General features: G+C 44.4%; 1 pseudogene; it reads right to left on the bottom strand.

Annotated features, from left to right (window-relative positions):
* Positions 1-244: 244 nt before the first annotated feature.
* LOC143583793 (secreted RxLR effector protein 161 pseudogene) lies at positions 245-985 on the bottom strand (annotated as a pseudogene).
* Between the last annotated feature and the right edge of the window lie 24,225 nt (positions 986-25,210).

Genomic DNA, 25,210 nt, shown 5'->3' with positions numbered 1-25,210 from the left:
TCTCCAATGTTTTATTAATCCAAGAAAAATAACTCAAAAACTCAGATTACAATCCATACCATAACTCGGTATTTATAACCTAATCTATACGTGTTAGACTATAACTAGGATTGCTAATAAAACCATTAATTCAGATAATTAATCCAAACTTGATTATTATCTCTGATCCTTAACTAACTTTACTTGCACTCAAAGACTCCTTTCTTGTACCGCAAGCCACATATAATTAAGGACGGTTCAGTAATTAATTCCAACAATCACCCCCTAATTTCCGAACCGGAATAGGGAGATCTTTAACACCGAGCAAATCCCGCATCTCTTTGAACTTAATCCTTGCAAGAGCTTTCGTCAATATATCGGCCCGTTGCTCTTTGCCACTGATATGTTCAACTTCCAATTCACCATCTTGAACACAGTCCCGAATAAAGTGAAAATGGGATTTGATATGTTTGGTTCGACTATGAAAAACGGGATTTTTCACGAGTGCTATGGCAGACGTATTATCAATCTTTAGTACCACCTTCTGCAATGCCTCTTCAGTAATCTCGCTTAACAACTCTCGAAGCCAAACGGCTTGACCCGCGGCTGCCGATGCCGCCATATACTCTGCTTCACATGAAGATAAAGCAACTGTACTTTGCTTTTGAGAACACCATGTTATAGGAGCATCACCATAGTAGAACACGTGACTCGTGGTGTTCCTACCGTCATCTTCATCGATATTGTGACTACTGTCACTAAACCCAAGTAGTAAACCGGCTCCACCTCGACCATACTTAATGCCATAATTTAACGTGCCTTGTATGTATCGCATAATCTGTTTCACCGCCACCGAATTAGGAACTCTCGGGCTTTGCATATACCAACTCACCACTCCAACCGAGTACGCGAGATCGGGTCGAGTATGAACCAAGTACCGAAGGTAACCAACTTGTCGCCGATACTCCGTTGCATCTACTTCTGGTTCTGACTCAAGCTTTGACATTTTGTCCACGGGCTGCATCGGACAATAAGTCGGCTTACATGATTTCAAATTAACCTCTTTCAAAATTTTTAACGTGTAGGCTTCTTGTTAATTGAAATCCCGTCCGCCATTTGATTAACTTCAATCCCCAAGTAATAAGATAATTTACCCAAATCGCTCATCTCAAACTTTTCTGTCATTTGTTTCTTGAACTCGTTAATTTCGATCTTATCTGAACCAGTCACCACCAAATCGTCCACATAAACGACAATAATCAGGACTGATTTCGGTGTGTGTTTCTTGTAAACCACTTGTTCTTTTTCACACCTTTGGAATTTTAAACCTTTAAGAATCCCGTCTAGCTTGGTATTCGAAGCTCGTGGAGCTTGTCTTAGACCGTAAAGAGCCTTTGAAAGTTTGTACACTTTTCCTTCATGCCCCGGTTTTTCAAATCCCTCCGGTTGTAAAACATATACTTCTTCCTTGAGCTCGCCGTGTAAAAACGCGGATTTAACATCAAGATGATGTAAATCCCAACCATTACTAGCTGCGAGGGCAATAAGAAGTCTTACGGTTTCGAGTCGAGCTACGGGTGCGGACGCGTCCTCGAAATCAATCCCGGGTTGTTGCACGTAACCTTTTGCAACGAGTCGGGCTTTATACTTATTAATTGTCCTATCGGCATTTCGTTTGATCTTAAATACCCACTTGAGCCCAATAATTTTTACACCATTTGGCGGGTCGACAAGAGACCACGTTTTATTTTTCTCAATTGACTCGATCTCTTGTTTCGTGGCCCGTTCCCAATTCACGTTTCCTTTCGCTTCGGAATACGAACCCGGTTCTCCATCGGTAGTTATTAAATGAACTTCATCACCTCTTACCACCCCATCTTCGATCACGTAATCATTTAATCGTAACGGAATCGCGCGCGTTCTGGTGGATCTGCGGGTCAGATTTTCAGCTGCGTTTTTGGCCGAACCTGGGCTGTGATTACTGGTTCATTTTCTGCAGCAGCTTCTGTATCTTCTTCGTGTGTTGAATGGGCCGGGTCAGCTGTGTTATCTGATTCGACAGCTGCAACCGAGCTGCCGAAGCGAGCTGAAGACTCGGCTGCTGATTCTGTGGATCAGTAGGTTCGATGGGCTAATTGTCTTGTGTTATAAAACCCGGTCCAACTTGAATTATAAATTCTTTTTCTTCGGGCTCGGTTTGTATTTTAACCCATTCCCAGCCTCGTTTTTCATCAAACCGAACTTCCCGACTTACATAAATTTTCCGGTACATTCGGTACGCTTTCGTGCCCGGTTCGGTTCCAAAGTGTACCATCGGTCGACTACGATCATTCAACTTCTTTTGAATCGGTGTGGTTTCTTTAACGTAACCCACACATTCAAAAACTCTAAGATGATCGACTGTCGGTTTGTGACCAAGTAGAGCTTCATATGGGGTTTTTGAGATCACGGCTCTCGTTGGTGATCGATTTAAAATATAAACCGCATGTCTCGCGGCTTCTCCCCAAAAACGTTCTGGAACTTGCATTGCTTTTACATACATTGTACGGCCCCGACAACACTGTTTTGCTGTGGTGCATGTGGTGCGGTTAAGTGTCTTCTGATGGCATTATTTTCACACCAACTTCTAAACTCGTTTGAGTTGAACTCGCCTCCCCGATCGGTCCGAAAAAGACCAATTTTTGCACCGGTTTCAGCTTCGATTAACACTTTGAATTTCTTAAAGATCTCAAACGTTTGATCTTTCGTTTTTAAAAGATAACACCACATGTAACGGGAAAGGTCATCAACGATCAGAAATATGTACCTATTTCCGACGGGTGTCGGTGGTGTTATCGGGCCACATAAATCTCCATGTAGTAGCTCGAGTGGTTTTGTGGCTTGAAACTTTGCTTGATCCGGGTATGGTAACCTTGTCTGCTTCCCTACTAAACATGCATCGCACAAATTAGTAGCATGAGAAATTAAAGGAATTCCACGTACCATATTTTTCGTGCCTAACGCCTTCATTGCCTCGAAGTTTAGGTGCCCCATCCGCGCGTGCCATAGCCATGCCGGATCATCCAGTTTTGACAATAAACAAATCGGAGCTCCCACTATTAATTTAACCGTATACAGCCGGTTTCTTGTTTGAAACACTTTCATCATCAATTTACCCTCGCTATCGTACAAGAGTAAATAATTCTCCTTCATCCGAACGTCACACCCATTCTCGGTTGCTTGACCGAGACTAATTATATTGCTTTTTAAACTTGGTATAAAATAGATGTCAGATAAAACCCGGTGATTTCCGGTTTTTGAAGTAAACAAAATTGTGCCTTTACCGACTATATCAACACACGAACTGTCCCCGAATTTAACCTTACCCGATATATTATTGTTGAGTTCGGAAAAATACGACTGGTTACCCGTCATGTGGTTCGACGCTCCGTTGTCGAGATACCAAGTGCCTTCTTCAACTTTCTCGGTTTCTAAGCTTTTTGGGTTGACTCGTTCTTAGTTTAGATAAACGATTTCCTGAAAGGTTTAAATAACCAGCCGGGTCATGATCGGCTGGTTGGTTTGTTTTGGCTAGGTTTGCTTCCTGATTTGCTCGTCTTCGTTCCGGACACGAGGACGCAAAGTGTCCCATCTCGTCACAACAAAAACATTTGATTTGAGAACGGTCCTTCTTTACCTTCACCTGTCCTTCGGGTTGGTTCCGACCCGTTCCGACCCGTTCCTCTTCTTCTGGTTTCCCGGCCCCGTCCACGACCACGTGAACCCGGCCCGCCTCTACCTCGCCCCCTCGGTGTGTAACTTGACTGACCACGGTTCGAATACTCGGCTTTATGGAACATCAGCTTCCCTTGACTATTGGATTGACCTATCTCGTCTTTAATCCGTTCTTCATAAACTTTTAAGCGTCCCACAGCATCATCGAAACCAATTGTCTTCAAGTTAACAAGTTGTTCGATCGAGGCTACCATATGTATAAAATTTTTCTTTGGTAGCCCGTTAAGAAACCTCTTAACCATCTTAGATTCTTCGATTATTTCACCAAGAGAGGCTGCTTTTGAGGCAAGAGTACTTATTTGGCTTGCAAACTCATTGACCGTACTCGATTCTTTCATCTTCAAACTATCAAATTCATCCATGAGAGTTTGAAGTCGTGCTTCCCTTACCCCATTAGCTCCTAGATGTCGGGCCTTAATCATGTCCCACATCTCCTTAGCGGTCGGTAGATTCCCCACTTGCAAAGTCATTGCCTTCGGAATCGATTGGAATAATAGGGTAATCGCCAAGTTGTTGTTCTTGGCATCCGTACTCGTTCTCGGGTCGATCATCTCCCACACCCCGTGAACATTAAAGATAGCCCGTAACTTCATTGCCCAAATCATGTAATTCGTAGAGTTTAGCATTGGACAAATTAACGATGTCGAGCTATTCTCTTTCGTATTCTGATTTCGGTTACTGTTACCTACGTCACCCATGGTATTTGATCTTCTTTGTCTATTGTACCTGACTTGCAACCTTTGATCCTGTTCCAGCTCTACCCTACTCCTTGGTCAAATTCAGATTCTGAGAATCAGCCTTAAGTAATTGAAACCCTGGTTGCTTGGCTCGATTAAACACTTCCTTGTTCTTGAAAGTATACCTGCTGTAATCTCTACCGAATTGAATTGAACCCTGCTGTACTTGATCGATACCCAACTGTTCGATTAAAGTCTGCCTTGAACAGAAACGCCTGAATCTTGGAATCTGTTCGCTTGCAATCTGCTACAATCTAATCTTGTCTGATCGATTGCTTCTTGGAACAAGTCCTCCTGCTCCCTTTGATGGTGTCAGTGAATTCGTCAGGCTTTGAAGAGGTAAGTCCCAGCAGAGCCCAGTTGGACCCGCAAGACTCACCTTGAAGAGGGACGTCTGCGCAAGGACCAACTGGTTCCGCAGGTTCCACCATGCTCAGAGATGAAGACCTTACGCGCAGTACGCCAGCTGTTCCCGCAGGGAAAGCCTCCCAATGGTGAAGTACCCCGCCTGTCCCCGCAGCTGCGGATACAAGCCATCAGGGAAGGCTACCCGCACTAATAGCAAGGCTACACGCACAAGGCACTAACTCAATAATTCAGTGTCACCTGAAGGAATGAGCAAGGCGGGAATACTCCCGCCCAAATGAGCCAGTCCGTATGCTTCTGGAAGATCTTTTGTACTATACCTGCCAAGGTATGGACAAAATAGACAAGATCTGACCAAAGCAGCCCATGAACCAATCACAGGGTGACAGCTCACCGACAACAGTACGAGGAGGAGCATGCTCTAGTACTGTTTGTCACTATTAGCCGCTGCCTACTCACCAACCCTTGTCGTGGCACGCACATGGCCTGCAGTTGGTGGAAAGGGAACAGTACACAGCCGGCCTTGTCACTATCAGCCGCTGCCTACCCACCAACCAGCATGGCACGTGCGTAGCCCATAGTTGGTAGAACAGGAATATTGTACAGCTGGCTGTACCTGCTTGGAAACCTACCTTCGGCTATAAATACTCCAACACCTTGGAACGGTATGATCATCTTGTATCTTACCTTCACTAGCTATTTCTCTCAATATACACTTATATTCAGAGCAATCTAGTCTGATTCTCACGCCGGAGGGTGGTCACAAGGAGGAACCCCCCCCCTTCTCAGTGACGAGCTCACGGTGTCTGTTTTGCAGGTCATCTGAAGAACATCCTTCTTTGCCGGACCTAACCCTCGTGGGAAACATTACTTAACCCCCAGATTATCCATAATCTACTCGGGGTCGCCTAGTGTTTCTTCATTGGCGCCATCCGTGCATAAAAGCTAGAACTACTTATTCAGTTTTTTCAAAACCTCTGAAAAGATGGTTAACGTTACTCCGGTCCCAAGGCCAGTGAGTGACCAAGAAACCCCGGTAATCACAACCCCAGCTACCGGGGGGAACACCGGCGGTCACACAAATTTTACGAACACTACCTCGGTTACCCAAGCCGGGGCAAGTGCAGTAAACAATCTTTCACTGGGATTCACCGATGCCCAGTTGGAGAAACAGACGAGGCTCCCCCATCAAACACTCGATCAAGTTAAAGCGTGGGCCGAAGCATGTCAAAAGGAATTCCAAGCTGAGTTGGATGAACGCTTGCGTTCATTCCAGTAGGCTGACGAATTCGGAAGCACTCGACAACAGCTCAACATGAACAGTGAGTGCGAATACTCGGATGATGATCGGGAGGAATCCGACACCGACGCGAACCCTCGCCATAGGGCGAAAGGGAAGCGTAAGGAAACGGACTTCCAACCAAGAAGGAATTTCGGAGAAACCTTCAAACCAAGGAACGCGGGGGGAAACCCACGCGACTTCTCCAAAACCTTTAGACCAACTGCTGCAAATGCGGGAACATCCAAGTTTGCAAGGGACATTGCGGAAGCAATCGCTCCGAGAAGTGCCAAACAGATGTCCAACATCGGCACTTATGATGGTCTATCCGACCCAGATGATCACTTGAACAGATTCATAGCAGGGGCAACCGTCAGTAACTGGACGGAACCCACGTGGTGTTACATGTTCCAGATGACGCTGATTGGAGCGGCCAGGGCGTGGTTTGATCGTTTACCGGTCCACCACATATATGATTGGGCGGACTTTCAACACAAGTTCAGCCAACACTTCAGTCAACAGAGGAAATATACTGAAGAGCAGTGGACGATCCTCAACTGCGTGAGAGAGGAAGATGAATCTTTACTAGACTTCATCACTCGCTTCAACTCCAAAAAGCTGAGTCTGGGCAACATAAGTGAAGATCTTGTTCGCGCCGCTTTCATCCAGGGCGCCAAATACCCAGAGCTTATCCGCACGTTGACGGGTAAGGACGGCATGCCATCCACATGGGATGCCATCATGACGGCGGCCAAGCGCTTTGCCGAGACGGAGAAGCAACTGGGTAGGGATCTTCCCCAGAGTACACACCTCTACACGCAGAGGACCAGAGAAAACAATGTTCGGATCGCCCGGCAGAACAAAAAGAGGAAGCTAGGTATTTGGCAGTCAAGGGTAAACTTTGACACCTCATCCAGCTCTCGCCCTCTTGTTGGAGGAAGGGATAACACGCACCCTTCAAGCCGAAAACACCGGTGGACGCCACTCACCAAAAGCGTCACGGAGATATTTGCCACCGAAAAACTCCCATGGCCAAAAGCTCCAATGATCCGGCAGCGACCTAATGCGGATCAGAGCAAATCCTGTGACTTCCACGGGACAAAAGGTCACAATACAGAGGAGTGTACATCCTTGAAGGATATTGTTGAAACATTCGTCAAGGATGGAAGACTTGCACACCTTGTGGCATCAATCAAGAATGGAGGAAGGAATGATAACCGGTATAAAGGCAATGGACGAAAGCCCGTTGACATCAGCATCCACATGGTTCATGGCAACATCAGAGGAAGAAAAAGACGAACGACAGAACCATGCGAATGGAAGGAAGCTGAGGTGCGCTTCCCGCGAGTGCCAGGAGGACCGAGCAAGGAAGGCCCTATCGTCATCAAAAGCCAGCTGGGGCATTATATAACTTCCCGCACTCTTGCTGACAACGGCGCCTCGTCAACGGTTATGTATAGGCAGTTCTTCGACAAGCTAGATGACAAAGACAAAGAACGCCTGGAAACGGTTTACGCCTCAATGGAAGGGTTCGACGGCAGCACAAACACTCCCCTGGGTATCCTATCTTTCCCCGTCATTCTCACGGATGGGAAATACTCCCGCACAGAAGACGTGGACTTCGTCGTGATAAGGAAGCCACACCACACATACGACATTCTCTTCGGGAGAGACGGGATGGCAAGATTCAACGCCGTGGTATCTTCAGTCCACGGCATGATGGGATGGCCAACTGCTGAGGGTGTAGCGATGATCACCGGTATCCCCCAGGTATGCATCGCATCTGTCTCATCTAAACCCAAACCAAAGATGGCTAAACCAACCATCACCGAACCAGAAAAATGGGCCCTCAATGGCAAATACCCTGACCAGGCTGTTACCATTGGCCCAACAATCACTGATCCTACGCGCACCTTACTCAAACGCTTACTACAGAGAAACGCTGACATCTTCGCGTGGACACCAGCTGACATGACTGGTGTACCTCGAAGTAAAGCAGAGCATAAGCTCAAGTGTGACCCGGCTTTTACGCCAGTCATACAAAAGCGCAGAGTAATGGGGACGGAACAGGCTAACGCGTGTAGAACCCAAGTCAAGGAACTCCTTGACGCGGGCATCGTACGCATTAGTAGATATCAAACATGGGTTGCAAATCCCGTTATGGTACCGAAGGCTAACAAACAATGGCGCATGTGCATAGATTTCAAAGATTTAAACAAAGCATGCCCCAAAGATTGTTACCTGTTACCCGAAATTGACCTCAAAGTGGATTCATTAGCACCGTTTCGCCTTAAATGCTTCATTGACGCATATAAGGGGTACCATCAAATCCACATGGCTGTAGATGATCAGGACAAAACCGCATTTCGGACGCCCGATGGCACATTTTGTTATCAAATGATGCCATTCGGACTTAAGAATGCAGGATCCACATACCAACGCCTGATGGACAAAGAGTTTCATGCCCAAATTGGGAGAAACTTGGAAGTCTACATGGATGATTTGGTCATCAAAAGCCCTGAGCCAGAAGCGATGTTGAAAGACATCGAAGAAACTTTCAACACGCTCAGAAAGATAAACATGAAGCTCAACCCGAGCAAGTGTTCCTTTGGGATGGAAGAAGGGAAGTTCTTGGGAGTCATTGTTACTAAAGATGGCTTCAGAGCGAACCCTGAAAAGGTCGAAGCCATTATCAAAATGGAATCACCTACTACCATCAAGCAAGCCCAGACACTGAATGGACGCCTAGTCGCACTAAACCGCTTTTTGTCAAACCATGCGGATAGGTCGTTCCCATTCGTGTCAACATTGAGAAACTGTTTAAAGAAAACGCACTTCCGCTGGACACCAGAAGCGGAAGCAGCTTTTCAGGAAATCCGGTCACGCTTGATCGAACTCCCAACGCTCACAGCACCAGAAGCGGGGGAGGAATTAATCATATATCTTTCTGTCACAGATAGAGCAACCGGGGCAGTCCTGCTAGTAGAGCGAAAAGGTATCCAGATGCCTATTTACTATGTTAGCCGTGTCCTAACAGACGTAGAAACCCGGTACTCCACCCTGGAAAAACTAGTCTTAGCACTTGTACAGGCTTCACGCAGGCTAAGACGATATTTCCAAGGTCACCCAATCACCATTCTCACCAACTTCAAACTTGCAAACGTTCTAGGCAAACCCGAGTTATCGGGACTTCTAGCCAAATGGGCAATTGAGTTGGGGGAATATGCGATAAAGTACAAGCCAAGACCAGCCATAAAAGGCCAGGTCCTGGCCGACTTTATTGCAGAAGTCCCCGCTTCGCGGGAGAAAGAGTGCCAGGAAGAGGCTCAACCCTCCCCAGCATAGGACATCAATGATGTCTGGCGACTCTACACTGATGGAGCAGCCATCAACTAGGGTTCAGGCGCAGGGTTGAAACTAACCAACCCAGCAGGCCAAGAATACACTTACGCTATTCGACTGGATTTTCCAAGTACGAATAACGAAGCCGAGTATGAAGCATTCTTGGCCGGGCTGAGAATTGCGCGTAAAATGGGAGTGAAAAACTTGGAAGCCCACGTGGATTCCATGTTAGTAGCCAACCAAATAAACGGAACGTACACGGCCGTGAACGACACAATGGCCCTGTACCTCGCACAAGCAAAAACCCTTATGCGCGATTTTAATGATTGTAAAGTCATACACGTCAAGCGTAGCGAAAACAAATATGCGGATGCGTTAAGCAAGCTTGCATCATTAGCCTTCACCCATTTGGGAAAGGACATCCGCATTGAACTCCTTGAAGCACCATCAGTCCCGCACAAGGAAATTTGTGTCATCCAAACCGGCACAGAAACGTGGATGACACCAATAATAAATTACCTTGCAGCGGGTATACTACCAGAGTCAAAAACACAGGCAAGAAAAATACGTTGTAAAGCATTAAACTATCAACTCATCGATGACATCCTTTACAGACGTAACTTTCTTGGCCCACTCTTAAGATGCGTGGACAACCAAGATGCTGACTACCTCCTAAGGGAAGTACACGAAGGCATCTGTGGAGTACACGCAGGTCCACGCGCTGTTGTAGCTAAGCTAAACAACGCGGGATACTTTTGGCCGGGGATGCATACGGATGCGCTGGCATACATCAGAAAGTGTAGGTCTTGCCAGCTCTACGCACCCAACACGCATCGCCCGAAGAATGAACTTGTTCCAGTCACCTCTTCATGGCCATTTCAGAAGTGGGCCATCGATGTGACAGGCCCATTTCCTACAGCAGCAGGAAACGTTCAGTTCCTAGTGGTAGCCATCGACTACTTCACCAAGTGGATAGAAGCAAAACCCTTAGCCCAAACAACCGCAAAACATATTAAAAAATTTATTTGGGAATTTATTATTTGTCGTTTTGGACTTCCACAAACTTTGGTGAGTGATAACGGCACCAACTTTGCTGACAAGAAGCTACAAAAATGGCTGGAAGAACTTCAAATCACCTACACCTTTACCTCAGTGGCACACCCGCAAGGTAACGGTGAGGTGGAAAGAGCAAATAAAAGCATCGTTGAAGGCATAAAGAAAAGACTGCTGGAACACAGATCCGGCTGGGTAGACGAAGTTCCACACGTCCTTTGGGCAAACAGAACGCTGAAAAAGGCCAGTACGGGAGAAACCCCGTTCAGCCTCACTTATGGCACTAAAGCCATGGTCCCACTCGAAATTGGTTTGCCCTCACCAAGGGTCTTGATTCAGCCAGAAGACAATGATGCGGAAAGACGGTTAGACCTTATGCTAACCGAGGAACGCAGAGACTTAGCCGCAGCGCGTGAAGAAAACTACAAGCGACAAATGCAAAAGTACTACAATGCGCGGGTAAAACTCTGCAACTTCAATGTAGGCGACTACATATTGCGTAACAACGAGGCTTCAAACCAAGAGCGCCCAGGAAAACTGGCACCGGTCTGGGAATGACCGTACATTATCAAAGAAGTTTTGGGAAAAGGCGCATACCGGCTCGAAAGGCTCGATGGCACTCCTATCCCAAGAACATGGAACGGAGCTCAATTACGCAAATGTTACATGTAGATCAATTCCAAACTTGTAAAGAAAAGGCCTAGAGCCACTTCTAATGGAAATGATTCTCCTTTCACATTGTATTGATAGCCTTACCTTTATACTTATGAACTTCCCACACTGATGCCGGTATTCACCGCATAAATATGGGAAGAAGTAAGTCGTTGCGTGTGGAAGGCGGCAAAACCCGCATAAACACATAAAACGGTAAAAATTTCTAAGAAAAACCTTCACGCAGGTCAGCTATAGGTGAAGTTTGGTCATCCTAATAAATGAAAGTGACGGTCCTACCCGCACAATCATGATAGAGGAAACTGAACATTAACCTATTGGCAACCGCGCGTCGAAAGGTTAACTTATTCAAAACACTTAGAAAATTTCAAAGGAAAAGATGAGGAAAACTTCCACGCAGGTCAGATATAGGTAAAGTTTAGCCATCCTACTAAGTGAAAGTGACGGTCTTATCCGCACAATCACGAAAGAGGAAGCAAAACTTTAACTTATTATCTGCCACGTTGAAAAGTTAACTTATCTAAGTACTCAAGAAATTGCTAAGTTAAAACAAAATATGCGCGAAATAAACAAGGCAATGCATTAACAAATAATCTTTATTCCATCAACATTCAAACATTACAATAATTGCTGGGTACATACCCGCATACAAGATTAGAATACAAACATAAAAATCTACTCTAATGGTGGAAAGGGATCTAAAGTATCAAGCTTCAGGACCACTCCCACTTGGACCCGCACCATCAGTAGAGTGTGGCGGTTCAAGGAAAGCTTTGAGGATAGCTAGCCCATCATCAGCAGCAGCAATCTCTTTACCTTCTCCACCACCGGATGCGGGAAGGCGGCATACTGATTCACTGATTGGTCATACGCAGCTTCAGTATCCACATTGTAAAGAGGGAAGTTGGAAGGAGGAATGCCTTGTTCAACAAACCCTAGACCAAGCAAGAAGCCAGCCTTTTCCCCATCCTCATGAGAAGCGTTGAGGGCTGCGCTCATCGCATCGTCATATGATGTGTTCGTGAACACCCGATGCACAACCTAAAAAACAGAAGTATATCAAAAACTCTTCTAAGGAAAAGCGTAAAGAAATTGTGAAACTACGCATACCTGAGACAACGCTTCTCGGAGAAGCCATTCCTTGGTAACCAGAGCCTCCTGGAGGGCAGCTTGAGCTTCATTACGGGCGCGTTCGGCTTCGTTCTTTGTAAGGTTGGCAAGCAACACATCTTTGGCTGCAGCCTCTTCGACGCCCTTAAGCTTACGCTCAGTGTGGTCAAGCACCCCCCTCTGGTCCAAGATCTCTTGGAGCTTCTTGGCATCTTCCATGGCCAAGGCATCATGAGCTTGCTGGAGCCTCTCTAATTTGGCTTTAAGTTCCTCATTCTCGATGCGTAGAGGCTCAGCAGCAGCTTCAGCCTTGGTGGCCCTCTCGGTTGCGTTCCGTGCAGTATCCTTAGCCAACTGAAGCTGTTCATTAACAGCTTGGGCGGCATTGGAACGGGCCTCGAGACGAGCCTGAACGTCAACCTCAAGGGCCTTGAAGGCCTTCTCCTTCTCCGCAGCAACGGCGGAGAGCCTCCTGTTCTCCTCCCGGACAGCCCGCGCCTGAGCTACTTCTTAGATACGAGCTGCTTTTACCTTGTCGTTTTCACGACAAAGCAGCTCGACACGCGGCTGCATCCGGGCTACGAGAATGCGGAGCTCATTTGTCAACCTACCCTCCTGGTAGCTTGACATTGCTTCCCCCAGCGCCCCACTTGGGGCGGCGTGGCGCGCCCACTCGACGCATTCCACAGGCGTCCGAAGGGTTGTTCCTCGGCGGATGTTCCATCGTGGAACATACACTTCATTGGAATCCGACACTGCAAAAGCAAAAAGCAGTTAGGAAAAGATGATAAAAAAAATAAAATAATAAAAGGCCAAAATAACCCTACGCACCTGTAGGGTCGACGACAGGCCTGTAGCCGCCAAACCCATCACCCGAACCTAACGGATATCCATCCAAGAGGTCAGGCAGATGGGAAGGAGGCAGAGATTGGCTTGACGCCCCAACCCCGGACATACCTGAAGGACCGGCCGTAGTCGCCGGCGCCGGAGGAGGCATAGCGGAGGCCGCCGTGGTAGAAACCAACGGAGGTGAACTCACCGGAGGTGAACTCACAACCGCGGCCGCGGCTGTGGAAGAATCCACAGAAACACTCACCGCCGGCTCAGTGAAGGAATCAGTGAATATGGCACTGACAGCCGGCGGAGACGTCGTCACAGTTGGAACAGTTGGCTCAACCGGGTGAGCAACTGAACCAACTGAAGCAGGCGCAGTCGCCTGGGTCATCGCCTCAGGTAGGTTGACCAAACCTACCGTCATGGTTCCGGAAGTGCTCCTCCCCGCTCCACCCTGGAATGCGGTAGCATCCACGCCTGCACAAAGAGGATATATAAGTATAATGGCGGAAAGTTATGCAGTTAAGATAAAGGAAGTATACTTACGGGTCCTTTTGAGCTTGAAGGTGCGAACGGGCGGGGACGAACCCGATGGAGCCGGCCTCTTCGTACCGGTCACCGTCATTGTCCTGGGCTGCTCGGAGGTGACAGCCGTTTCAACCTCCAGAGCAGTGGTCTTAACACCACCCGGGTTCCCCGCCGCCTCTTCACTCTCGGTCTCCGACTCAGACCGGTTCACCTGGTCGGCAGTGGAGGCTACCTTCGCCTTGCCCTTCCCGCCAGCAGCCTTCTTCTTCCGCGCAAGAAAAGGACCATCTGCGGATTCCTCATCAGACGATGACAAGATTAGAGGAATTCCAGCAGAGGTTTCAGCATTCAGAGGGCGAGGGTTAAATAGTCTTTTACCTGGCCGCGTGGCGCTTAGTATTTCGTGGCCTGGCGGGTAGGCCTCCACAAACCGATCCGCAGTCTGCGCAAGGATGGGCAACTCGTTCTCGTCAAGAACACGAGTACCCAACCGAGCGGGACCGTCAGCTTCCCGCGGATGCAGGAGGGACTGCAAGTCATTTCCCTCTGAAATAAAAAGAAAAACAGTTAGAAAAAACCTTAAATCAACAAAGAAGACGGAGCATAGCGTAAGGGATAAAGTTCAAACCGTATTCAAGTACGATGGGAATCTGTGGCGCATCCGCCCCAGCATCCTTCCACACCCTGCTCATACCGAGCATCACCATCCCGGACTCCGGAAAGCGGTAAACCGGAGTCTGGATCCGGGAAATCTTGGAGAACCATTCCGCCTCCTGGTAGTTGGAGACGTGAAGGCTGGGGAGAGCTCTCCCGTTCTTAAATGTCATCGCTATAGGGACGACACGGGCAGAGATGTAAAAGAACTCCCGCTTCCAAGACCGAAGACTGCGCTCGGTAGCGCAGATCTTCAAATCCTTGATCCGGGTGACCAGGGTGTACCAGCCTTGGATGCACCTCCAGGAGTAGAAGGTCATCAGGCGGTCGACGTGGGGATCCACGCCAAGAATGAGGCACACCCACTCAAAATGGCGGATCTTGGCGATCGCCATTGGGTGTACCTCCGTCAGGTGCACACCGTGTCTATTCAGAACACGGTATACAAACTTCGTCAATGGGAACCTAAGATTCCCATAGACGAAGAAGGCGGCATATACCCCTATTTTGCCCTTGGGGGCATCGTACACCGTCTGGTGTGGCTCCGGAAACTCAGGCTCGAACGGCTCGAGCATGAACTTCCGGACGATGTACCGGTAAAGCTCGATGGGAAGAGCACACTTGCATTCGCCAGCAGTGCTCTTATCGTCCTTATCGGACGTAGACGTCGGGTTCTCGACATACAAGTCAGACTCCTCGACGGTAGCTTCTGGATCATGAGTAGACGACATGTTTTGGAGGTAAAGAACGATTTCAGGAGAATGCTCGACAGAAAGTTAGAGTATTCACCGGAAATCGCTTAGAAGAAGAAGAAAGAAGTGAAAGTGTGGATTACCGTGAATCCTCTCCCCCTTTATATACTCATCGCAATGAATGCGATGAATTTAATGCGGAGGAGAGAGAAAAGAGCTGGTGCAATGAAACTATGACACGTGGAAAAAGCAAGCTGGCAACAGCTGTTGACGGGACGAGCGCCGTAAAATCCGCACCCACGCGCCCGAAAAATCGCGCCCACGGGCCTGAAAAAGCGTCTGGAATGACCATATACTGTCACGTCGCCATAACTTCCTGCACGTCCTGACACTGTCAGAAGAAACCGTCGGACGACGTTTCAACAGTTTGGACTGTTCTTATCCTTTCACCAACTCTACGAATTTCAAAAAGATTCAAAAGTAAGCGGGACTATACCCCTTACCTTGGCAACCAAGTAACTATAAGACAGGTGTGAGTACAGTGTCAAGGCAAAACCCTTCACATACTTAGCACTCGCAGGGAATTGAAACCAAGAAGGATCTTCTGGGCCATGCTTGCGAAAAGGGAAATAACATCCCCGCATAGCGGGAACGTTGAGAACTAGATTGTTTGAAGCTCTAAGATGGAATTGGTTCTTTAACATAATTGATCACTATGTTTAAAACTACCAAAACCTCGTGGAGAATCTACACAAGTGAAACTCAACGCTCCTGACTTGCGAGGAGGTTACACACCTACCCGCATCATACCCAAAGATCAAGCAGAAAAGTCGGGAATTTCTGCACGTGACATTAGGGAAACCGCGGGAAGAATCCCCACGGACAACCTTAAAACTAAATCCTTTTTAAACCCCTTGCTTAAGTCCAAAGTTCACCTCACTTATTAACAATTCATGAGAAGAACATTGGACTGGGGGGACTTGAAGAGGTAAGTCCCAGCAGAGCCCAGTTGGACCCGCAAGACTCACCTTGAAGAGGGACGTCTGCGCAAGGACCAACTGGTTCCGCAGGACCCACCATGCTCAGAGATGAAGACCTTACGCGCAGTACGCCAGCTGTTCCCGCAGGGAAAGCCTCCCAATGGTGAAGTACCCCGCCTGTCCCCGCAGCTGCGGATACAAGCCATCAGGGAAGGCTACCCGCACTAATAGCAAGGCTACACGCACAAGGCACTAACTCAATAATTCAGTGTCACCTGAAGGAATGAGCAAGGCGGGAATACTCCCGCCCAAATGAGCCAGTCCGTATGCTTCTGGAAGATCTTTTGTACTATACCTGCCAAGGTATGGACAAAATAGACAAGATCTGACCAAAGCAGCCCGTGAACCAATCACAGGGTGACAGCTCACCGACAACAGTACGAGGAGGAGCATGCTCTAGTACTGTTTGTCACTATTAGCCGCTGCCTACTCACCAACCCTTGTCGTGGCACGCACATGGCCTGCAGTTGGTGGAAAGGGAACAGTACACAGCCGGCCTTGTCACTATCAGCCGCTGCCTACCCACCAACCAGCATGGCACGTGCGTAGCCCATAGATGGTAGAACAGGAATATTGTACAGCTGGCTGTACCTGCTTGGAAACCTACCTTCGGCTATAAATACTCCAACACCTTGGAACGGTATGATCATCTTGTATCTTACCTTCACTAGCTATTTCTCTCAATATACACTTATATTCAGAGCAATCTAGTCTGATTCTCACGCCGGAAGGTGGTCACAAGGAGGAACCCCCCCTTCTCAGTGACGAGCTCACGGTGTCTGTTTTGCAGGTCATCTGAAGAACATCCTTCTTTGCCGGACCTAACCCTCGTGGGAAACATTACTTAACCCCCAGATTATCCATAATCTACTCGGGGTCGCCTAGTGTTTCTTCAGGCTTGAATTGGAATCAGATCATTAACGATATGATGTTTTGGAATAACTCTCCAATGTTTTATTAATCCAAGAAAAATAACTCAAAAACTCAGATTACAATCCATACCATAACTCAGTATTTATAACCTAAACTATACGTGTTAGACTATAACTAGGATTGCTAATAAAACAATTAATTCAGATAATTAATCCAAACTTGATAATTATCTCTGATCATTAACTAACTTTACTTGCACTCAAAGACTCCTTCCTTGTACCGCAAGCCACATATAATTAAGGACGGTTCGGTAATTAATTCCAACAGTATTGTCATGTAATTAAACTCAGTAGCCAAATTACTAAATTGCCCTTATTTTCGAAACCATAATTTTGACTGAAACACATGGCTGCCAAGGCCTGATTACGAGATAACATAGCAAGAAAAACTAATTGACAATATTTTAACTCTTCCTTAACTGTAATTTAAATGTCGTGTGGTAGCATGGATGAGATGGCCTAGTCCCTAAATCTAAAAGTCAAGCACAACCCTATTCTGTTCTGTTCATGAACTATAATATAACCACCTCAATAATATTAGCAAACAGTTATTGAATTGGAGAACCAAGACACGCATTTTAACAAACACTTCGCATGCATGATCAAACAAGGAAAACAAAAGACAAAATAGCAAAACTCGTCCTTTATGTTTACATGATTTTTTAGTAGACGTCTTTTAGCAGAAAAAAATGTCAGAAAACATCCTTTATAATTAAAAATCTTATCACATTTTGTCTTTTAACCCTAACCCAGTTAAGTTTTCTCGTTAAAATCAATCATGTGCAAAGCACATGAGGGTAAGTTCGTCTTTTACTCCCGGGGGGGCTATTTGTGAAGATAACTCAAACTTTGAGCTAAAATGAAAATATTTAAAGAAAATTTTCTCTCTCTCTAAAACCTGCAACTTCATCCATCTCTCTCTACACCATTGCCATCACCATAACCAACTCCAGTCACCACCATCCTCTTTCTCTCAAAACCATATCCGGCCACCACCATACTCCCTCTCTAAATCATCTTCGGCCACCATATATCTGCAACCATCCACTTGCCACAACTATCAACACCATCGTTCACCACCACACTTTCACCATCACCGCCCTCACCTGCCACCCACTCCACGTTGTCAACATCACCCTCCACCACCACTGCATCCACCGTAAGTAACCACCACCACTATTGTCGGATCTACAACTCGACCCGAGAACCCAAATCCACCAAACCTAATTAACCTACAACAACAATAATTCAACATAATCGGAGCAATCTTTATTGATAGAGGAGATAAAGAGGCGGAGGCGGTAGGTAAGTAAGGCTCGGATGTGGTGGTTGCGGTGGTAGGTGGTACTGGTGGCTAGGACGATGGGAGATCGAGTGTACAGCGGTGGATGAATCCTATATGTTCAATTTCAAGTTATTATTCAAAATCCCTCAAATTTAGTTGCTAAATGTATCTAGGGCTTGTAATTTTTTTGCTTGATTTAGGAGAAATACAGTAACTTTGACAATTGAGCTTTTTAATCTTGATATCTTGAGTCTATGTGGTCAGAGTAGGTCATGGAGCGACCACATGTTCGGATATTAGTCCTGCACGTGCGGCGCCTGGTCTTGATGGATCTGCAGCAGCTGCTGGTGCGGTGGGTCCGTCTGGTGTAGGGCGACCCGGAAATTGGAGGCGTCGACAGGTGGTGGTGGTGGTGGCGGTGATGGTAGAGGTGGTTCATATGTGCGAAGGTGGTGGTCTAGAGGTGTTGCGGTAGTCGGCAATTGGTGCTGGTGGTTATTGGGTTAGTGGTGGTGGTAGTTATAGATTGAAGATCCAGAGGTTTTGTTTTTGAGAAGAAAATAGTTTTTTTGTTTTGTTTTATTTATTAAATAAATGGGTGCATTTACAAAACTACCCTAATGTGCAAGGCATTTAACAAGAAAACTTAACTGAGTTAGGGCCAAAGGACAAAAGTTGATAAGGTTTTTAATTATAAAGGATGTTTTCTGACATTTTTTCCGCTAAAGGACGTCCACTGAAAAATCATGTAAACATAAAGGACGAGTTTTTTCTATTTTGTCAAAACAAAAACAGTAGAACTCTTAAAATTAGAAATTAACTCTTAACTATCATACTTCTCTCTTAATCAACTGTTTATGTGCTTAAACGTAAAAAATAGAGCGCAAAAAAATAACCTATTCATCATATGTCTACAAGTAGCAACAAACAAGGTACAAATAGCAAAATACTAGAATGAAAACCTAGCAGTAAAATAATCTAAATGTTTACCTAATTTCTACGCAAACATGTAAATGAACAACCATATTACCACGAAAGGAGCAGAAACAGAAAGGAAAAACAGCCGTTGGGCGCTCAAGCGTGTTATGTCTCGGTCTGAAACTGATAGACTGCAACTACGAAACGAAATTAGGCCAACATAAACGAAACGAAAGAGTGGAATCGACGAATTAAAGATGATTAATTACCTTCCTTGACAAAGAAATCGAAGATTCTGTTGATTAATGGCGGATCACCGGAGTTTTTAAGATGATTGATTGCCTTCCGGCTCAAAATTGATGAACAAACTCTACATTTGTTACGCTTGCAGTAGGAATCTGTCACACCCCAACCTAAGGCGAAAATGCCGGGGCGTGAGCATGATTGCTCATAGCTCGAGATAACTATCATACAATAATGGTGATAATATCTAATAATTAATTTATTAAATACCAAATATAACATCCATAAATAAACCAAATAGTCCATAACAATAATCCATGATAATCAAAGAAATAATTTCAACTTAAAACTTAAATAAATTGTTTCTTGATAAAGCCTATGGTCTCATCTAGCATTCCAAAACTCCAAGTCTTCAGTTTAAATGATAACCTGCATATACGTAGAAAATACAATAGGTTTTGTCAACAATAATGTTGAGTGAGCAAGTCATCAAGTTTGCCAATAATATATAATATGAAAAGATAGCAAAACGTAAATAAAGCGGTAAATAAACCAAACCAATGAGCAAATAAAGTGTCAAGCGAACCATTGCCAAGCGAATCGGGCGCCGGTTATAACTAGACGGTCGTATGATCATACTATAATGAGAATATGGTGGACCTCTCCGAATGCGCAAATTAAACAAGTAATCAATTAGCAATTAAGTCTAGCAATTCACACACAATACAACGTTTGCTAATGATCAATATGTGTATAATATGAAATACTATAAGTACGTATACACCCCCAAAATGTTTGAAAATATGTGAAAACGGGGGAATGACAAAACTCACCTTAATAATAAGCGAGTTACTTAAAATATTAAGAATTAAATAGAAGTCTTTCGATTAACGAACCAAACGAGAATATCCAACAGAACCTGAAACTTAGCAGTATGAAATTATAAGTAAAAATGAACCTAACGTCGCTGGAATCAATCCAAACGGATGAGTAGAACTCAAGTTATGTCAATTTTAACGTTTAAACGAGTCGAGTCTGACCAGAATCCGAACTTCGCGTCGGGAGTCGGGATTTGGTCAGAACGCTTAAAATTTAATTACGAGAAGAAAAGTCTTCTGGACCGAACATTGAATCCGATCAGAAGTATGAGAAAACGAGAAGTCAAAGATGTTGACTGTTTTACCCTTTATCGGGTTTTAAAGCAATTGACCAGTCAATAACCGTCAATCTCAGAAAATGATTGAGGGTTATCGACTAGGGAATGTTTATGAATGAAAACTCATTTTACAACTTACTCGGAATATCCACGAATGATGAGATATAACGAGTCAAAGGTCGTTAAGCATGCAAAGTCAACCGTTTAATGAACGGTTCTTCAACGAAACACCAAAAACCGAAGAGAATTGAGAGAGGCAGAGAGTATGGACGGCTGGAGTATGATAATTAGGGTTTGTGTAAAGATTTGTGGCAGGGTTTTATGACTTGTTTATATAGAAAAGCCTAAACGAACTAATTAAAGGCTTTTTCGTTAAGCAACTAATCTCGTAATTAATGAAAGAATCACTGAATATTTCATAAAGATCAGATCTTGGTGAATAAGAAACGAAGTATAACATGTAATTCAGTTATATTAAGTTGTCTTGGCCCTTAAGTCTTGCGATTCATGCCGAAAATAACCGATTTTATGCCAAAACGAGCTAATAAACGAAAAACAAACTCAGATTCTGCGCGAACTGACTGTGCAGCAACACCATAGCGCCGTGTGGCCAGCTTCTGGACCACCACCGCGAGGCGCTCCGGCGTCCAGGTGGGTCAAGTTTCAGCTGTTGACAACTTTAGTCCCTAATGTTTGTATTTTGGCCATTTTATGAACATTTTAAGATACAATTAGGATTTAAACAATGAGTAAACATGAAGGGCTTGATGTGAATATATAGAAACTAGATAACTCATAATGCAAGGTTTTTATTAAATATTAGGATCCGAATAACGTTCAGATAATGATAAACAAATACGATAAAAACCCGAAATGTTACAGAATCGGCATTGACGGTGCAGTTGTGCTCGTGTTTGTCGTTGTTTCTGGTCTGGTCTGGACGTTTAACATTTTTTTTACATTTTTAATCATGTACTTGTCTTTCTTGACGTAAACAAAGGAAATTAAAATGTCACTAAAAAGGTGTGATGGGGAAATAAGGTATATGCAAAGTGTCATTAAAGACCTAAATTAGTGGCACAAAATCTAAATGTTATTAAAAACATGGGACAATAGATTTTTAGTGGCATACACAAATTGCCGCTAAAATCATAAATTAGTTGTACTAAAACAAATTGCCACAAAAAATGTGTTATAAGCAAATATGAATACACAAAGTGCCGTTGAAAACCTAAATTAGTGACACAAAAGGTAAATGATATTAAAAATGTATGGCGCTTGATTTTTAGTGGCATACACAAAGCACCACTAAATCATAAATTAGTGGAACTAAAACTAAGTGCCACTAAAAATGTATTATAAGCAAATATGGAATACGCAAAGTCCACTAAAATCATAAATTAGTAGTATTGAAACTAAGTGCCGCTAAAATGTGTTATAGCACTGAAGGCATACACAAAGTGCCATTTAAAACCTAAATTATTAGCACAAAAGCTAAATGCCATGAAGAAAAATGTATCACTAGATTTTTAGTTGCGTACGCAAAGTGCCACTAAAATCATAAGTTAGTGGCACTAAAAAAAGTGCCACTATGTGTTATAGCAATGATGGCATACGCAAAGTGCCATTAAAAACCTAAATTAATGGCACAAAAGCTAAACGTCATTAAAAGTGTGTGCCACTAACTGGCCTTTTTTGTAGTGATCATATGGATAAACTCACACAATATCATTAACATATTCGTCCCCTACTCCCGTATAACTTGCATATTCCAAATTTTCAATTGATAAAGTGGTTAGACAATTAATCAATCTAGGCTTAACTGTTATTTTTCAAAACAAAATAAAACTTGGGTTTGTAAGTTTAGCTCAAGAAGTTGGGTTTGGGGGCACTGGAAAAAATATGAACGGGGCATTTGTGTATTTCGGCCTAATATATTAGAAGTTTACAAAAGAAACTATTGATTTGAGGGGATGCCTATGTCCTCTCTGACCCACACTAAGGTGGTGTTTGTTTTTTCTTATTACATCTGCAGGAGGCTTATGTCTGCGGGTGCGTAGACGTAAGCTTCTGAAGACTGTTTTTTTTTTTTTTTAAATAAGATCTGCAAATTGCTTTTATGGTCTTAAAAAAGAAGCTATTGTCTAACTTCTTCACACTTCTTAGCATCCTATCAACACCCAATGTCTAACACCACCACCACCCATCATGTGCCGCCACCACCACCCACCACCACCGTCTACCACCACCACCCACCGTCCGCCACCACCACCGTCCATCACCGCCACCACCCACCACCACCACTGTAACGCCCGCTAATTTATCGGTTTAAAGATTTCCTGCGTGTAGAGTATGTATGTTTTCTTAGGAGTTGTCCGGCATCTTTCGTTGACCCGACCATCTTCCCGGTACGTTAAATTACCTAACCTTTCCTTCCAAGTTACCATATCCCTTAAACCTTGAGGGCTAATGTGTAACATTTGTATTACATCATAAAAAAAAATAACCTAACCCTAATCCACATTAGCGCCGGTCGGACCTGCTGACCCCCCTGCTCGTTTTTCTTCTGCCCAACCAAGTTTCAGCCGTGAAAACTTCAATTCAAGGTCGGTTTTATGATTCCCCATGCCTTTTACACCTTAGTTGATCATATTAACGCGCTTATTGGTCGTTAAGGTTGAGTTTTGATGATAACAGTTTGCTGACAGATTCGTATACATTTCTTGTAGGGTCTGTAACGCGATGATAATCCTTTGTTTTGATCGATTCTTGATTCCACGATGTTCTACTTCGAGTCTAGTTTCCAGAAAGGTATAATACGTAATTTTTGGACGAGATTTGAATGGTTTTTATAAATTTATAAAATCTAGTGTCAAAGCTGATGCGGGATGATGGATTCTGGTCTGTCTTCCCGACGTCATAACCTTTTTTTGACAGGTATAAACTGGTTGGTTCCACTTCTGGAAGTTAGTATTTTGAGTTAGGAACCAAACCCAATTGGAATCGTTTAATTTGGTTCGGTAATGAATTTTATAAAAATAAAACCATTTTATTGCACACTGAAATAGCTGCACGTACCTTGCTGTGTTGGAGGAATTTTTATAATTTTTGTGTCCAATAGACAAATATAATAAAAATATTTTTAAAAACCTAAGACATTTATTAAAGTCTGGTAAAAATTTAATAATTTATTTCAAAGGTTATCCTATGTAATTAAATGCATCTTCGCATGCTAAAATCTACACGTTTTACTCGTTATTAATCGATAAGTTCGTTTTAGGCTTAACCGGTGGATTTAGTTAGTTGACAGGTTTTAGGGGCTGAGGTATAGTTGTTGGGCCTTGGGCCAAGTGTTGGGCCTTGGGCAAAGTGTTGGGCTTGAACGGCCCATTAGGCAAGAGTGTTCTTACGATCTAGTTTAGTAACGCGTTGTGTATAATTTACAGGCCCTTACTTGTGATTGTGCACTTAGGGATTTCGTAGCTCGTTGCAGGTGTTCGATTGATTTCAGGTGAGTTCATGATATCCTTTTACTCTTTTTACTTTTGGGCTAGCATGCACACCTAAGTGTTTTCTACATGATGAAATGTTTTTAAACGAATTTATATAGGCTTGCTAGTATATGGTAGGCCTTGGGATGTTAAATATATATATGTATATACATTATTGCTTGGCCTATATTTGGCGATGTTGTAGTCGTTTCGACTACTGATGTTGTGTATGCCTACTTTGTGTTTGCATGCACTGATGTTACGTGTTTGGGTTGTACGTTTGCTCGACCCTGATGTTATACGTGGATGTTATATATATATATATATACTGTTATATATATAGGGATGTAATTGAAAGGATGTTTACATATACATTTTGTATATGTATGTATGAGGATGTTTAGTTTTCGGTAATGATGATTTGATGGATGCACCCTTTTACTTTTTTTAAACTTTTGGTATGACTATCATAACTATTACTACTAATATTATTTACTTAAAACTTGAACTCACTCAGCTCAAGCTGACTTTGTGTGCATGTTAGTGTGAGTTTCAGGTTAGGAAGAGGATGTCTTATCGCTTGGACGTGCACGAAGCTACTTGGACGGTGAAGGGCATACGGGGATTGAAGTTTTATTATTAAACATTTATTTTTAAAAGTTTTTATTTAAAGATAATTATGTTGATTTTGGGCAAAGTTCCCGGGTTTTGGGAACTCATTTACTTATTTACGTTTTCTGTCGAATTATACTCTGTGATGCTTATTTTAATGAAATGAATCATTTTTAAGTTTAAATAATGATTCATCCGCCACCAACACCATTCACCACCCACCACTACCACTATCCATCACCACCACCACCACCCACCCGTCGGTCACAACCATCGTCCACTATCACCACCCACGGTCCGCCACCACCACCCACCACCAACACCACGACCACCCACCACCATCACCGTCCATCACCACCACCACCCACCGTCCGCCACCACCACCCACCACCACCACCAACACCGTCAACCACCCACCACCATCACCTTTCATCACCACCACCACCCACCGTCCGCCACCACCACCGTCCACCGCCCACCACCAATTATTTTACTAGTCTACAGACATTAAAT

Source organism: Bidens hawaiensis, unplaced genomic scaffold (genome assembly GCF_021521415.1).
Source record: "Bidens hawaiensis isolate Kalapana, Puna unplaced genomic scaffold, B.hawaiensis_p1.1 tig00032527_1, whole genome shotgun sequence".
Lineage (NCBI taxonomy): Eukaryota > Viridiplantae > Streptophyta > Magnoliopsida > Asterales > Asteraceae > Bidens > Bidens hawaiensis.
The sequence above is the reverse complement of the archived record's forward strand: the minus strand, read 5'-3'. Positions and strand labels throughout refer to the sequence as shown.